The sequence below is a fragment of the Sus scrofa genome, chromosome 13 (assembly GCF_054392235.1).
Source record: "Sus scrofa isolate SSC_HxYL_T2T_F1_AM1 chromosome 13, Sscrofa_HxYL_maternal_Yorkshire_Landrace_v2.0, whole genome shotgun sequence".
NCBI lineage: Eukaryota > Metazoa > Chordata > Mammalia > Artiodactyla > Suidae > Sus > Sus scrofa.
The window spans coordinates 105,697,077-105,706,493 of record NC_139395.1 but is presented as its reverse complement, the minus strand read 5'-3'; the positions used below and the strand labels follow the sequence as shown (position 1 = coordinate 105,706,493).

Sequence of the window (9,417 nt, the reverse complement as noted above, 5' to 3'; positions counted from 1 at the left end):
AGAGTTCTGGCAGTTAAGGAATTGCTAGAGTAACTTATCTTTGAGGCTGTTCTTCATATAAACGTGAAGAGCAGTACCTTGAACAAAAGAAGCTGCTTTGAGATGTGTTTGGTGAGTGAAAATCGCAATTCCTATTATGATGAAAGTCACATTTCAAGCCAATTTGTAGAGGGATCCATCAAAGTGATACTAAGATCCAGAAGCAGGTGGATTTTGGCCTTCAAGGCAGAGCTGGTCCAGGTGTAGCTGTCCCATGCACACATGGCACCCCAGCTCTGCATTTTGTGTATACACTAGTCTAGCTTCTCATCGTCCCTTTGTGTCCTTATCTAGCCCTTCTTGTTATATTTGACCGAGGAAATCAGGACCAATTAGTCAATGAGGTACTATAACCAAAAGACTGTAAAGGTATAGATAGTGGAATCAAGTTATTTAAAAAGCATAAAAAGTTAGATTTTCAGCCCCAAGAGGTAAAGTGATCGGCCAACAGGGCTACAACGCATTAGTGGCAGCACTAATTCTAGAATTCAGACTTCCTGACTCCCCATTCAAACATGTTTCTAGAACATAACAAATGAAAATAAAGTTTTAGGCAACAAAACTTTGAACTTTAACTTTCCAATAGTTATCTAGTTTCATTTAACCTCTGTCACTGGAAATACGTAAACTTAACCTCTCTCTCTTTTTTTTTTTTTTTTTTTTTTTTTTTGTTTTCTTTTTAGGGCCGCACTTGCGGCATATGGAGGTTCCCAGGCTAAGGGTTGAATCGAAAGTATAGCTGCCAGCCTACACCACAGCTACAGCAACACAGGATCCGAGCTGAATTTGCCACCTACACCACAGTTCACAGCAATGCTGGATTCTTGACCCACTAAGCAAGGCCAGGGATGGAACCTGCATCCTCATGGATGCTAGTCAGATTTGTTAACCACTGAGCCACGACAGGAACTCCCTCTTTTTTTTTTTTTTTTTGAAACTAAGCTTTTCTGCCAGAGAACAAACAAAAACCTCCAGGTTGTTCTCTAATTTTTAAGAAGTGAAAACAGAAAAAAAAAATATGTAAATTAAAATCTTTTTATGTAGTTCAATTGCAAATGAAATTTAAAACAGTGATAAGCAAAACTCATCACATGGTCCTCTTACGTACCATATTTTTTTAAAAAGTTGTCCTTTCTCTTTCCTGTCCTAGTTCCCCTCTATATATCTCTGTCCGTCCGTCCATCCATCCATCCATCTGTTCGTTCTCTGAAAGAGTAGTAGCAGGTATTGGTATCAACAGGGTCTGATGTTCTTTCTTGCCCTGTCATTTGGGGACACTAGTTCTGATTCCATGAGACAACTGAGCTTTTTAAAGTTAAGGTGTGTAAGTCATCACAGCCGGGCTGTGTATGTGTTGATTCAGGGATAATTGTGACCCCACGTATGTCACTAAGCAGGTGAGTCACACTCCAGCTGCCTCTCAGATTCCCACGGTTTAGAGCCAGAGATGGTGCTTTGTACTTCTGGCTTGAGAGACCTGTGGCCTTGACCTTCCCTGACTCATGCATCCTGTGCTTAAAGTATGATTACCATTTCACTGGCCTGGAAGAAAGGGTGTCAAGAGTTCTTAAAAACATAGGAAGTCTTGCTCTCAGTATTAAGCTTTTTGCTTCGGCTCCTAATTTGAAACTTAAAATTCCTTATTTGTGAATACATTTAATTTGTCTCAGAGTCCCCAAATGACAAGGCAAGAAAGAACATCAGACCCTGTTGATACCAATACCTGCTACCACTATTTTAGAGAACAAACGGATGGATGGATGGATGGATGGACGGACGGACAGAGACATACACAGGGGAAGCCGCTGGCCTAAAACCACACAACTAGTTAGATTTTCTGTGATGACAACATGGTGTCTTCTATTCGAGCAAAAGGGGGAAAATTATAAAACTAAACTATAAGCTGACACTTTTATGAAGACAAATGAAAGGAACCCCCCCCCCCAACCTCGATCCACTGCTCCACTTGCCATCCATCACCTGGGCCAGGACCCGTCACAGCATCTAACTGCCTGTCCTGCCTCCCTCCCTCCCAGCTCCTAATCCTTCTACACGCAGACAATCATGAGGCTCATTTAAAATGAAGACTGATGGTGCCACAAGCACTTCAGTATTTTCTCTCAGGAAACCTTGTTCTTTCCCTTCACAGCATTTTCCACAATGGCCATTGTATATTTTATTTGTTCAATGTCTGTGCCCTCCCTGGACAAACTCCAGGGTGAGAGAGATTGTGGAGTTTTTGTTTTGTCCTTCTTTCCCTGTCACCTGGGCACCCAATTAATACTGATTGAATAAATTACTGCTAACAATTCATTGGCAGCACTGAGCCAACACTTTAAGAGTGAATGTTCTGTTTTTATACCAAAAATCCTTGGGGAGCTTCCACAGGCAGACGGGGAACAGAGATAGGAAGATAATCTAACAATCCAGAGGAAGGAGGAGACAAAGGGTTTCTCTGCCCCATCACTCTCTAGGCAAGGACGCTGGCCCAAAGGCCCTGTGCTACAGCATCCTATGTCATATAGGCCCTATATCATAGTGTCACCTATGTCATTGTGTCACCTGACATTCAGATCAAAGGCAGGGTCTGCTTTGTGCAGAGGGCACAAGTCAAGGTTTCTCCAGCCTGCAGGGGGCTGCATCACAAGATTAGATTAGCTTGGAAAGCCCACCAAGATAACAGCAGTTGCCGTTTGCTGGGCACCTACTGGTACAGAGTGCTTTGTCTCTATTACCCCATTCGATCCTCCCCATAGCCCCATGCAAGAAGGGTTTTTTATCCTCCTTTTAGAAATGGTTGAGGAGATTAAGGCTCAGAGAGATTAAGTAACTTGCCTAAACTCACACAGCTGGTAAGAAACAGAATGGGAATAGGAACCCATTGCCTAGTCCATGCCCCTTCCTCATGTCCCTTGGTCCTTCAGTGCAGGTGTTTGGCTTCCACATATTTTGACCACCTACAGAAATGCTGCTCATTTGTAGCAGATAAGGATGACAGGATATAGGGATGCGGGATACAGATACAGAACAGAACACCTGTGCTTTAGAACTGTTTTCTCCACTGTCTCAGCATGTTAGAAGAAGACAGAAACCTAGAGATCAGTCAAACTCTCACTATTCAAAATGTGGTCCATGGACCAGCAGCAGCAGCGTCCCCTGGGAGCTTGTTAGAAATGCAGCATCTCAGAAGTTCCTGTGTGGCGCAGAGGGTTAAGGATCCGACACTGCCACAGCTGTGGCACAGGCCGAAACTGTGGCACAGGTTCAACTGCTGGCCTGGGAACTTCCACATACCATGTCGCAGCCAAAAAAAAAAAAAAAAAAAACGTAAAAAAATAGAGAAAAAAAAGAAATATAGCCTCTCTGGCCATACCCAAACCCACTGGATCAGAATCTGCATTTTAACGCAAACCCAAATGGTCTGGATGCAATTCAAGTTTGAGAAGCACTGGTGTAGACCAGAGATTCTCAACCCACTTGCCCTTTATAATCACCTGGGGAGTTTAAAGCATACCAGGACCTGAGCTGGAATCCCTGGCAGTGGGCCTGCATGTCTGTGTTTTTTTTCCAAGTTTCCCAGGAGAGAGAGTCCAACATGCAGACAGAGCTACGAACCACTGATCTAGTCCGACCCCCCTGCCTTCTTTCCTTTTCCCCTTGTTTTCATACTACAGTTAAAACAAGCGAAGTGACCTACCAAGCATGATGAAAAGACTGGGGACTTTATAGATTAAACAGATCAAGATCTGAATCCTGATTCTGCCACTCACTAGCAGTGAGGCTTTAGGCAAAACACTAGCCTCCCTGGACCCCAGCTTCCACATTTATAAAATAAAGATAATAATGTCCACCTCAGGGGGTCACTGTGAGAAACACACAAAGCACGGAAGAGGGACCATTTGCGCATGTGCGTGGCAGGACCCTCATAAATGCCGCTACTGTGACCGCCCAAGTCAGAGGACTCCAGGCAGCAACCCATGGTGGGCCAAGGAAGCCTTGCAGTTCCTTCCCCCGTGCAGAGCCAGTGTTGATATGACCTCTATTAAGACTGTGATGAAAACATGCAGAAGAACCAGTTGAGAGTGAGGTCCAGGGGAAAGAAGGCAAAGACAGTCTCCTTTTCCATGTGCTCCCACTGACCCTCAAGCCCTCACATGCCTCTAGCCCTGCTCTGTCCCCTGCCCTGGCTTGCTGCCCTGGTTGGAGAATCAGCTTGTGCCAGTGGTCAAAGACTTATAATCACTGAGTTGGTGATTTTATTTATTTATTTATTTATTTATTTATTTATTTATTTATTTTTGAAATGTACAAAAACCACTTTTCATATTGCATTTTGATCTGTATTTACTAGAATTAACATAGTGGAATTAACACAGGTAGAAATAGCCCCTTTGACTGAAACTCTATAAGAAAACACAGAATGTGGCTTTGCATCTTTACCTGAGACCGTCCAGGGCTCAAAGTGTGTGAGAAAGAAAAGAGGTGTTCTTGGAGTTCCTCTTGTGGCACAGCAAAAACGAATCCCACTAGTATCACGAGGAGGAGGGTTCAATCCCTGATCTCACTCAGTGGATCGGGGATCCTGCGTCGCTGGTGCCAGCAGCTGTGGCTCCAATTCAGCCCCTAGCCTGGGAACTTCCATAAGCAAGGGGTGTGGCCCTAAGCGAAGAAAAAAAAAAAAAAAAAGAGGTGTTCTCACTCTCCTCTTAGCAGTTTTTTAAAACACTTTTTGATGTAAATTACTGAGCATGAATTTATACCATTCCAACCATATTTAAGTGTACAATTCAGTGGTATTAAGGACACTAGCAGAGTTGTACATCCTTTTAACAGTTTTATTCTAATACTTCCTTCCTTTTCTCTGTGAACACACTCACACATATGCATTCACAGTATCTTCATAATTTTGCAGCTCTGGAACATTTCACATATAAAACTAAAAATGATCTGCCAAGGGCTCTCAAGGAAACACACATTTCCTTCTGAGAGGAAACTGATTTAGTGAATGACAATCATGTGTGAGGTGCTTTCACAGACTTTATTCATCACAACCCCCTAAGGGAGGGAGGGGATGTTAATACCCATTCTTTACAGATGAGGAAACTGAGGCGCAAGGAGGTAAAGTAGTGTGTGCACAGCCACAGAAAGGGAAAGGACCAGAGCCAGCATTCACACCCATGTCTTAGGGATTCTGAAGGCCACATTCTTTTTCTTTTTTTTTTTTTTAGGGCCACACCTGAAGCATATGGAGGTTCCCAGGCTAGGGGGTTGAATCAGAGCTACAGCTACTGGCCTACACCACAGCTCACAGCAACGCCAGATCCTTAACCCACTGAGTGAGGCCAGGGATCGAACCCACAACCTCATGGTTCCTAGTCAGATTTGTTTCTGCCGCACCACAACGGGCACTCCTCATGCTCTTTTTTATCTTTTTCTTAAGAAAACATTTTTCTCTTATAGAAATAATATATGAGTGATCATTTTAAGAAAACATAAAAATGTAAATAAAAATAAAATTCACAACAAACTCCTCTCCCAGAAATAGTCACTGATACATACCGAGGTCTTGTCTAGTTCTTTCCATATCTCAGGTCCTTTACTTTCGTGGTGTCCTACTGAAAGCGCGACAGGAGGGGAAGTGGCAGGGATGTGACAGAGACCTTTCATGTGTTTCTTCTCTATAGAGGTGTTGCTTGGATCTTTTACAACAAAATGTATTCACGCCTTAGTTACATAGTCAAAGAATTGAAAATAATTGGGAGTAAAATCCAGAGAAAGAAAAAGAATGTGTTGATCAAAAAGGGAGAATTGTCAACCCTAGAAATATTTTAGAAATATCACCTCATAATAAGAACTCTTTGGTTAACGATCAGGCTCACACAGGCAGGAATGAAGACATGCATCAGTCCGTCAAAGCAGGATGCCACTAACCCTCCCTGACCAGCTCCTTATTAGTGCCGGGTCTGATTCTGTGCCTGCCAGACCACTTTCTGAATAGAATTTAACTTCCCATGTAGTTTGCTTACAGGGTAAGAATGTTCTGGGTAGACTACTGTCAATGTTCCAACTCTCTGTCTGACAGACCTTTCCACTAATTACATTAATTGGCTTTTAAATATTTCTTCACTCTCTGAGAGCTCTATTGGTCAATCAGCATCACTAAATTATGTCAACCCAGGACACTATCAACTTGAACTTTCCAGAACTGTAAGTAGGACCCTGGATTATGAGAAGTTCACCATAATGCCATTTCAAAGAGTACTTTCTAGGGTGAGGAGGGAGAAGACTACAGCAGACACCCCTGCTCTTACACGCCTAGGATGTACCAGCAAATGCCATCAGAGCACCACTGTTAACATGCCTCATATCATATGTTGGGACGGGGCCAGTCTTGGGCCATTTAACAGCACTGTGACATGGAGGTGGTGTGGGGCAGATTCTGAGGAGACACTAGCCACAGACCCCGGGGGAAATGCCATCCAGCAGGCAGAAGATCGCATCTGGCTCAGGCGATAGTAGATGCTACCAGTTTCGGCAAACATTCGGTCTCAGTGAATGCGGGCAGGAGTGAGGCGTGGTGAGGGCTGAGAAGAGCAGTAGTGGAAGGAAATCCTAGAGCAAAGGAGCAGCAGGCATCCAGGCAGGTACTGACCTCTGGTGAGACCATCTACAGACATCAATACGTGGTACTAGGCTTCTTTCATTCATTCATTTAACAAATATTTACCAGATTCCTCAACAGGACTCTCATGCACCCACACACCTTGCTGGGTGTGCCAAGGACGCAGGGCCTGACTATTCTTTGCTTGGGCCATTTCTCAGGGTTGTGTTGTCAGCAAGCAACCCTGAAGGATGAGGTAATGTCTCCCTTGGGGACACAGCGCAGGCTTGCTGACTACTCAAAATCAAAGTCATGACTTCCCCCAGCTCAGTGTTCCTCACCTAGAGCACAAATTCACTGGATATGCCAACTCCATCTAGCCCAGGTCATGTGTCCTCCATGAGAAATGGGGGCAAGGGAAACCTGATACAAACATGCTGCTTGTTATCTCGGGGGTAAGAAAGTCCTTTGTTTCCAACTTTGGAGTCTCATGTCAGCATTCATGGAATAGTGAAAGGCTAGCCCACTAGCTTGTAGGCTAGAGAATCAAATTCTAGACCTGAGAGCACCTTGGGGCCCCATACTGGGTCCTGAAGCTAAAGCAGTGCACAAAACCAGCCTGGTTCCTGTTCTCTCAGAAGATCCAGGCGAAAGAGGGAGACAAACGGATGAGGAAACAACCAAGATGTGAGCAGCACTCTGCAGAGAATAGGGATGGGGTGATATACTAGAAACGTCCAGGTGGCTACTTGAGATGGAGTAGCTAGAGGAGGCCAAGGAGTGCACAGGAATGCAAAGCCACCTGGAGGAAATTGTTGCAGCAAGAGGAGCAGGGCAGGTGCAGGAGGCCAAAGGCAGGGCTAGCCAGCAAGGCCAGAGCGAGGTGAGCATGGGTAGATGGGGTGTGGGGAGGTCAGTAGGGAACTAGAGCCTTGCCCTTGAGGCAAAAGCTGGGTGGGGGTGGATTTCTTTTCAGATGCAAGGGGAAGCCACCGGGGAATTTTAAGAAGGGGCATAAATGACCCGATTTGGGTTTTTTAAACTAGCTCCAGCTGCTCAGTGAGGAAACATGAGTGTAGTGGGCAGGAATGGAAGCATTTAGGAAGCCGTTGCTTTAGTCCAGGAGAAACAGGATAATGGCTTGGACAAGGACGGGTGGAAGAGAGCTGAAGTGAAGTTGGCACATGTGGGCTCTGTTTTGGGTGTTTTGCTTTGTTTTTTGTCTTTTTAGGGCCACACCCATAGCATATGGAAGTTCCCAGGCTAGGGGTTGAATCAGAGCTGCAGTTGCCAGCCTACGCCACAGCCACAGCAACACCAGATCCAAGCCACGTCTGTACACCGCAGCTCATGGCAATGCCGGATCCTTAACCCACTGAACGAGGACAGGGATGGAACCTGCATCCTCGTGGATACTAGTCGGATTTGTTACCACTGAGCAGTGACAGGAACTCCGGGGCTCTGTTTTAAAGGTAGAGTCATCAGGAGTTGCTAAAGGACTGGATGGAGAGATAGTGGTTACAGAAATAAGAAAAAGGGATGAACTAAGGATTCACTCCTAGGTTTTTACCCTGAATAACTAGGGAAATTCCACATATTGAGTTGAAAGAGCCACTTCAGAGATGAAACCCAGAGAGACGCATAGTTGAAGGGAGTGCTTTGAGGTATTATTATTCCACTTAACAGGTGTTTATTTGAGCCTGGAGTTCTGGGGAAGGCCAGGACAGGGGTACCACTTGGGATCATCCCCATCTGTATGGTATTTGAGCTGTTGGAAGAAGACCTGCAGGGATAATATGGATGAAAAAGAAAGACCCAGACCCCTGTCCCAAGACTGCCAACCTTGTAGAGGCGACATGAGGAACCAGAGCCCAGAAATGAGACATCTAGGAGGGGCTGTCAAAGTAGAGGGAAATCCTAGAGAATGTGGTGTCACAAAGTCCCCCAAGAAAATAGTGGCTTCAAGGAGAACAGATGGGTGGCTGTTGAACACTGCTGAGAAGACTGTCCCATGCAGTTTTCCTGAGAGCAGAGCTCCATGTCCTGCCCTAGTTACTGGCAACTGGGGTCCTGGGACAGAGATATCAAGCAAGGGGCACACCACAGCTCAGAGGACAGTTTCCATTACACCGAATGAGGGCATGGGGCCACCCAAGTCCTACAATTACAGTGGCTTCTGCTGACAACACAAAGAGAGGTCTTGTCCAGAATGTGACATGCTTACGGCCCCTCTGCCTAGCCACCCCACCTTCTCACCTGTCGTCTGAGGGCCCAGAGGGAGGGCTATGGCTGGGTATGCACTTTTCTTTCTCTTGTCTTTCTCATCTTTCCCACTAAGCTAAAGGTACTCACCCTTCAATGCCTGCTTCTCCTCACTCAATACACATCCATCAATTGCTCTGTGTTCAGTCCTGTGCATTCACATCCTTGATAGTAGTTAATCCTCACAAGACACTTTGAGGTATTATTATTCCACTTAACAAAAGGGGGGGAAGAGTCAGAAAGGCTAAGCAACTTGCTCAAAGTCACACAGCTTGCAAGTGGTGAAAATGGGATTCAAACCGAGGACTCTGGCCCTCCCAACAGCTCTGCCTGACTGCAGATGTGGTTAGGATAGGGATTCTGCAGCCCAGAAGAAGTCTCAAAGCAAAAGACTGAAGAGGCAATAACACAAAACACACACAACTACAACTACCTAAACTATATCATTACAATGTAAATTAAGGTAAGAGGAAATACAAATTGCTATGGAGATCAGAAAATGCTTCTTGGGAGTT

At 45.1% G+C, this 9,417-nt stretch overlaps 1 long non-coding RNA gene across 4 annotated transcripts in view; it reads right to left on the bottom strand.

Moving 5' to 3' along the window:
- Nucleotides 1-9,417, bottom strand: part of LOC110256316 (uncharacterized) — a 347,057-nt gene that overhangs the window by 264,783 nt on the left and 72,857 nt on the right. The window lies entirely within an intron of this gene.